Below are 7,500 nucleotides of genomic sequence, written 5' to 3' on the forward strand. Positions count from 1 at the left end.
TTTTATTATCGCCAGCATCATTTTCATCATTGTTATTATTAACATTATCATAATAATCTTTATTACCATTATTATCAACATTATTATTCCAATCATCATTATCATTATTGTGATAATTATTATCATGATTATATCTATTATCCTTATAATTATAATCATTATAATGATTCTTATTATTAATATCTTCATTAATATTATTATCATCAATATCATCAGCCTTACCATTATTGTTGTTATGCTTATTGCTATGATGATTATTATTATCATTTTTAATATCATTATCCTTATCATCATTGTTATTATCATCATCATTATCATTATCGTCATTATCATTACCATTATTGCTACATAAGTTACCAAGGTATGGATACAAGAAGTCAAGTATAATATATGAACACCATATAAAAACAATAAAATCATAGAAATGCTGGAAAAGTTTATAAATAAGAAAAACAAATAGTTAACAATAGAAAAGAAAATATACAAAATGTGTGAATTCTATCAGCGATAAAAAATTCAAGATTCTCGGATCACCAGTGGATTACAACAACTAGTTTTTTTATTCCTTTTCTTCTTTTTTCTTTCTTTGATAGGCTTTTCGTTTTCTAATCATTTTTATACTGTCCAATCAAACCAGACGATTAGCCAACTGGTTCCAAATCTTAATCATATCTGGAACGAAGTATCTATACTATTAAACGCCAGATATACAGGCATACACAAATACCTGGGGGCCAATCAGACTACAATGATTTCGATTTAAAATTATGTTAGATCGTAAAATCAAAGGGTGAATGAAAAGGAAGAATAATTTTGAAGAGAGTAAAGGAAGATGGACCTGTGTGTGTGTGTGTGTGTGTGTGTGTGTGTGTGTATGTATATATATATATACATATATATATATATATATATATATATATAAAAAAAAAAAATTTTATATAATATAAGATTATAGATTGATATATGGAGAGAGAGAGAAAAAAAGAGAATAGTCGTAGAAAAATAGCTGTCAAGATACAAAAAAAAAATGTTTACATAGACAGTCAATACCCAAAAAAAAGGCTTGTGAGTCATACGTAATAAAAAATGTTAATCAAGCTAATGAAGACTTTTAATCAGACATTCGATTAATGCTTCCTCTGGATCTTCACATCAGCTCAAACATCCTGCATTACGAGTTCTTAGATATCTATAGATATCCGCCAAATATTAGATAAAGATATTAAGCATTAGAGTAAAGATCATATGGACAAACAGGATTTTAATACGTTATGTGATAATTACTAATAGATCGTAATGAAAGTAAAATATCATAATAATTGAATAAAAGTAATAACAATAACGGAAAAAAAATATCTTGATAAAGGTCAATACGGTTTTATAGACATCAAATCGCCTTACTAAAAAATATCCAAAGAATAGATTTTCAAAAACAAAAAGGAATCCCATTCTTTGAGAATCATCCCCCCCCCCCCCCTTCCCTCCCCTAAAAAAAAAAAAAAAAATTCAACCGATTAAAAAAATTCTGAATTGATAAGAGGAGAGAGAAGAGAGAGAGAAAAAAAAAGAGATTCGAAAATGCTTAAAAGCTTTCTGAATCAGTTAAATTTCCGGGTTTATCTTATTTTCAGATTTATTCTCAGAGCAAAGAAATTGCAGGTTGCTCTTGCACAAGACGCGGAATATCTATCTTCACAAAAGTATTATTTATTTTCTCGCCTTGAAATTTTCTGGGTGATTTATTTTTGATACCTTGTGTCGGAGCGTTATATATTTTTGTATTATTATGTATCATTTTGGATCATTAGATAATCGCAAAATTAGAATACAAAGATAAGATAATGGCCCTCATAAAAAAAAAGATATGATACAATTGAGTAGATGTTGAGATGTAATAAAAGTATTTAACTAAACTATTTACAAATATTTAACTATTCGGCTACACTAAAAAAAATAAAATAAAAAAATAAAAATAAAAAAAAAAAAATAATAAAAACTAGACAGCAACGTTACTGAAGAATGATATGATAGAATGCATATCTAAGAAAGAAAGAAAGCGCGTGCGAAACAGAAGAATAAAGGAAATAGATGTGTAGATAGAAATAGATAGAATAAAGAGATTAAAGTTATATATTTCTATGAAGTGTGTGTGAGAAAAAGAGGAAGGGACGCACGAACGGATGGACGAAGCGAGGGAGGGAGGGAGGGAGGGAGGGAAGGTGGGAGAGAGGGGGGGGAGGAAGGAAGAAAGGAGAGAGAGAGGGGGGGAGGGAGGGAAGGTGGGAGAGAGAGAGGGGGGAGGGAGGGAAGGAGAGAGAGAGGGAGGGAAGGAAGGATGATAGGAAAGTGAGAGGGAAGGAAGGAGGGAGGGAGGAAAGGAGGGAGAGTAAGGGATAGAGAGAGAGAGAGAAATCAGCCTTGGTGTTATTTTTAACCAATTATCGACCGAGGATATTGAGTGTGCTGTTGACCTTTTTATCCGTAAGGCAATAACACCCTCCACCGAGCATAAGAATAGTACACACACACACACACACACACACACACACACACGCACACACACACACACACACACACACCTCACACACACACACACAAACAACATACACACACACACACACACACAACCACTCACAACACAAACATATATATATATATATATATATATTTATTTATATATATTTATATCTATATATATTTATATATAAATATATATATATATATATTAGACTGAAGGCATCCTTTTAATATTTGACCTTTTATCAAGGGGAAAAATTTTTTTCCCAAAGCGCCCAACTGAGAAATCAGAGCCTAAGGAGAGATTCCCGATTGTCTTTTCTTTTTTTCTCTCTCTCTCTCTCACGAACAGCATCGAATCCGAGACATTCTGGATCGTTACCCGCCTTGTGGAACTTATCGTTTATTCAGATTCACTTCGCCCTGTCGTATTTCCTCGTTTATAGCGCCCGGCTCCTGTTCTACATTTCGGTGCTCAATTCTCTCCATCCTTCTGTCTGTCTGCCTGTCTTTTTCTTTGGATTATCTATATATATTATTCGATTACTCTCTGTTCTTTTTCTCTGTTCTTTTTCTCTCTCTCTTATCTATTATCTAAACAATTCTCTCTCTCTTCTCTCTTCTTATGTTTTATATCTCTCGTCTCTAGCTCTCTCTCTCTCTCTCTCTCTCTCTCTCTCTCTCTCTCTCTCTCTCTCTCTCTCTCTCTCTCTCTGTCTTTCACTCTCTAACTCACTCACTCACTCTCTCTATATCTATCTATCTATCTATTTATCTCTGTCCCACCCACTTACCTTCCCTCCCTCCCACCTTTCCTTCTCCTCTTTTTCCCTCTGTCCCTCCTTTTCCCCTCCCTCTCTCCTTCCCTCCCTCTCTCCCTCCATACTTCCCTCCCTCACTCCCTGCCTTCCCACCTCCCTCCCTTCCTCCTTCACTCCCTCTCTTTCCTCCTTCCCTCCTTTCCTCCTTCCCTCCCTCTCTCCCTCCCGTCCCTCCCTTCCTCCTTCCCTCCCTCCCTCCCCTCCTCCCGTCCCCCCCTCTCTCCCTCCCTTCCCCCCTCCCTCCTTCACTCCCTCTCTCCCTCCTTTCCCCCCTCCCTCCCTCCCCTCCTTCCCTCCCTCCCTCCCTCCACACCTCCGCCCACTCTCTCGGGATAGCATAGAGCGGTCAAAATGATTGATGAGGCAACCCTTCTCATGCCTTTACAAATGCATTAACATCCACAAAGAATATTGGTTCTATTTGAAAATGGTGAGCAATGTGGTGATGGTGAAAGTGATGGTGTTGATGGTGATGGTGAAAGTGATGGTGATGGTGAGGATAATGATGGTGGTGTTGATGGTGATGGTGAAAGTGATGGTGATGGTGAAAGTTATGATGTTGAAAGTGATGGTGATGGTGAGGATGATGATGGTGAGGATGATGATGGTGATGGTGAAAGTGATGGTGCTGATGGTGATGATGATGGTGGTGATGAGGATGATGGTGGTGGTGAGGATGATGGTGGTGGTGGTGGTGGTGGTGGTGATGATGACGACCATGATGGTGATGGTGGTAGTAATTGCTGTTGTTTTAATAATGATCTTATGATTAGAATATTTAAGATATTTATTATCATTATAATGATGAAAAATCACAAAAAAAACATCCAAATAAGATCAAATATACGAATAACAAAGCGACCAACAACTAAAAAAAAATAAACAGAAAAGGAACAAGAAATAAGAAGAAAAAAAAGGTGAAAATAGCCAGACAATCGGATCGAAAAATTCTCACCAATTTTCCTTTTCAAGACCAATTCAAAGACCACGCGAAATAACAATAAAATAAAATATCGCACGTTTTATATAACAAAAGGCGATGTCAAAAATCGAAGCAAAAAAAAAAAGATTAAAAAAAAAAGTTATGAACGGAAAACAAGAGAGAAAAAAAAAGAAGCATCGACTTCCGCGCTCCTGTTGCCACCGATTTGCTTCCTGTCTTTGGATTTTCAAAAGACTTTCACTTCTGCAGCATTGGCGTGTGAGGTTCCAACAACAAGATTCCATTTCACTTCCATGCACGTTTGTTGATTCTCTCTCTCTCTCTCTTTCTATCTCTCTTTCTCTCTCTGTCTCTTTTTTTTCTCTCTCTCTGTCTTTGACTCCATCTCTATCTCCTTCTCTCTCTCTCTCTCTCTCTCTCTCTCTCTCTCTCTCTCTCTCTCTCTCTCTCTCTCTCTCTCTCTCTCTCTCTCTCTCTCTCTCTCTCTTTCTCTGTCTTTCTCTTTTTTTTCTCTCTCTGTCTTTGACTCCATCTCTATCTCCTTCTCTCTCTCTCTCCTTCTCTCTCTCTCTCTCTCTCTCTCTCTCTCTCTCTCTCTCTCTCTCTCTCTCTCTCTCTCTCTCTCTCTCTCTCTCTTTCTATCTCTCTTTCTATCTCTCTCTCTTTCTTTTCCTCTTTCTGTTTTTATTTCTATTTCTCTCTCTCACACACTCTCTTTCTCTTTCTCTCATTCTTTCTTTTTTCTCTCTACCTCTCGTTCTCTCTTTCTCTCTTTCACTCTCCTCTCTCCCTCCTTCCCTCCCAACCACCCCGCTTCTCTTTAAAAAGGGATTGGTTTTGTCTTTATTTTTTCTTTTCTTTTCATTACTTTCATCATAAGTTCTCTGTCGTTTTTATTTTCATTTTCATCTTGTCACTTCGCTTTTTGTCTCCTTTCGATTATCATAATTTTCCTCTCATAATTTTCAATTCTCTCCAGAGTCACGCCCCCCCCAAAAAAAAAAGGAAAAAAAACATACATATATATATACATATATATAAATAACAACCCCATAAACACAAACACACCACAACAAACTGACCAAAACACAGACACACACACACACACACCACACACCCACACCCCACCCCACACACACACACCACACCCACACACAATTTTATTAAAATATATATTATATAAAATATATATATATTTATATATTTATATTTAAAATATATATATATATATATATAAACAGAAAGAGAACCTCGAGTGCTTAAAAGAAGAGAAGGGGGAGAGAAAGAAAGAGAGAGAATGAGAGAGGGAGAGAGAGAAAGAGAAAATTAGTGGTGTCTCCTTTTCACACCAGACTGACGGCAGCTGCTCTCAGTGACCCGCTCCCTCGCTAGTCTCCCTCTCTCTCATCTCTCTCCCGGTCTTCTATCTCTCTCCCTCTGTCTATTTCTCTCACCGTCAATTTCTCTGATTCTGTCTCTGATTCTCTGGCTCTCTCTCTCTCTTCTTCTTTCTCTTTCTCTCTTTCTCTCTTTCTCTCTTTCTTTCTCTCTTTCTCTCTCTCTCTCTCTCTCTCTCTCTCTCTCTCATTCTCCCCGATTCTCTCTCTCTCTCTCTCTCTCTCCTTCCCCTCTCTCTCTCTCTCTCCTTCCCCTCTCTCTTCTCTCTCTCTCTCTCTCTTTTTCTCTCTCTCTCTCTCTCTCTCTCTCTCTCTCTTTCTCTCTCTCTCCCCTCCCCTCTCTCTCTCTCTTTCTCTCTCTCTCTCTCTCTCTCTCTCTCTCTCTCTCTCTCTCTCTCTCTCTCTCTCTCTCACTTTCTCTTTCTCACTCTCTCTTTGATTCTCTCTCTCTCTCTCTCTCTCTATCTCTCCCTCTATCTCTCTCTCTTTCTTTCTCTCTTTCTCTCTTTCTTTCTTTCTTTCTTTCTTTCTTTCTCTTTCTTTCTTTCCCTTACCCTCTCCATTCTCCCCTCCCCCTCCCCTCCCATCCTCACCCCACCCTCACCCTCTTTCTATCCTCATCCTCATCTCATCCTCACCCCACCTCACCCTCATCCTATCCCCTCACTCTCACTCTCACTCTCACTCAACTCTCACTCTCACTCTCACTCTCCCTCTAACTCTCCCTCTCCTCTCCCTCTCCCTCTCCTTCACTTTCTCTCTCTCCCTCTCCCTCTCTCACCCCTCACCCCTCTCCCTCACCTCACCCTCTCTCTCACCTAAACCCTCACCTCACCCTCCCTTCTCCCTCTCCCTCTCCCTCCTCTCCCTTCCATCACCCTCACCTCATCTCACCACCCTCACCCTCACCCTACCCCCCACCCAACCTTCCCCTTTTCCCTCCCCTCTCCCCTCCCTCTCTCTCCCCCACCTTCTCCTTCCCCCCCCCCCCCCTCTCCCCTCTCCCCTCCCCTTTCCCTCCTTTCCCTTCCCTCTCCTCCCCCCCCCCCCCCCCTTTCCCCCCTTTTTCCCCCCCCCCCCCCCCCCCCTCTCCCCCCCTTCCCCCCCACCCTCACCTCACCCTCCCCTAAATCTTTTCCCCCCCCTCTCCCTCTCCCTCCCCCTCTCCCTCCCCTCTCCTCTCCCTCTCCCCTCCTCACCCTCACCCTCACCCTCACCCCACCCTCCTCTCCCTCCTCTCCCTCTCTCTCCCCTCCTCCCCCTTTCCCCCCCTCCCCCTCACTTCTCCCTCTCCCTCTCCTTCCCTCTCCTCTCCCCTCCCTCTCCCTCTCCTAAACTCTCCCTCTCCCTCTCCCCTCCCTCACCCTCACCCTCCCCCACCTCACCCTCCCTTCTCCCTCTCCTCTCCCCCCCTCTCCTCTCCCTCTCCTCTCCCTTCCCTCCCCTCCCTCCCCCTTCCCTCCCCCCTCCCTCTCCCCCCCCTCTCCCCCCCCTTTCTCCTCCCCTTTCTCCCCCCTTCCCTCCCTTTTCAATCCTTTTCCCTCCCTCATTCTCCCTCTCCCTCCCCTCTCTCACTCTTACTCCTCTCTCTCCTCTCATTCTCCGTTCGTCTCTCTCCCTCTCCTATCCTCTCCTCATTCCTCTCTCTCATTCCTGATCCCTCCCCTTCTCTCTTCTCTATCCTATCCCGATCCCTCTCTCTTCTCTTTCCACTCTTCACTTCTCTCCCTCTTCACTTTTCTCTCACTCTTCACCCTATCCTCTCCCTCTCCCCTCCCTATCATTCTACCTCTCCTCTCCCTCTCTCCTCTCCTTCTCCTTC

The 7,500-nt window shown here is 41.4% G+C and overlaps 1 protein-coding gene across 1 annotated transcript in view; it reads left to right on the plus strand.

The window, feature by feature from the left end:
• Window positions 1-7,500, plus strand: part of LOC122262113 (anoctamin-8-like) — a gene marked incomplete in the record, with an annotated part of 194,104 nt that overhangs the window by 10,772 nt on the left and 175,832 nt on the right.

Source organism: Penaeus japonicus, unplaced genomic scaffold, assembly GCF_977035675.1.
Source record: "Penaeus japonicus unplaced genomic scaffold, GWHDUDI00000001_assembly GWHDUDI00000036, whole genome shotgun sequence".
In the NCBI taxonomy this organism is placed as follows: Eukaryota; Metazoa; Arthropoda; class Malacostraca; order Decapoda; family Penaeidae; genus Penaeus; species Penaeus japonicus.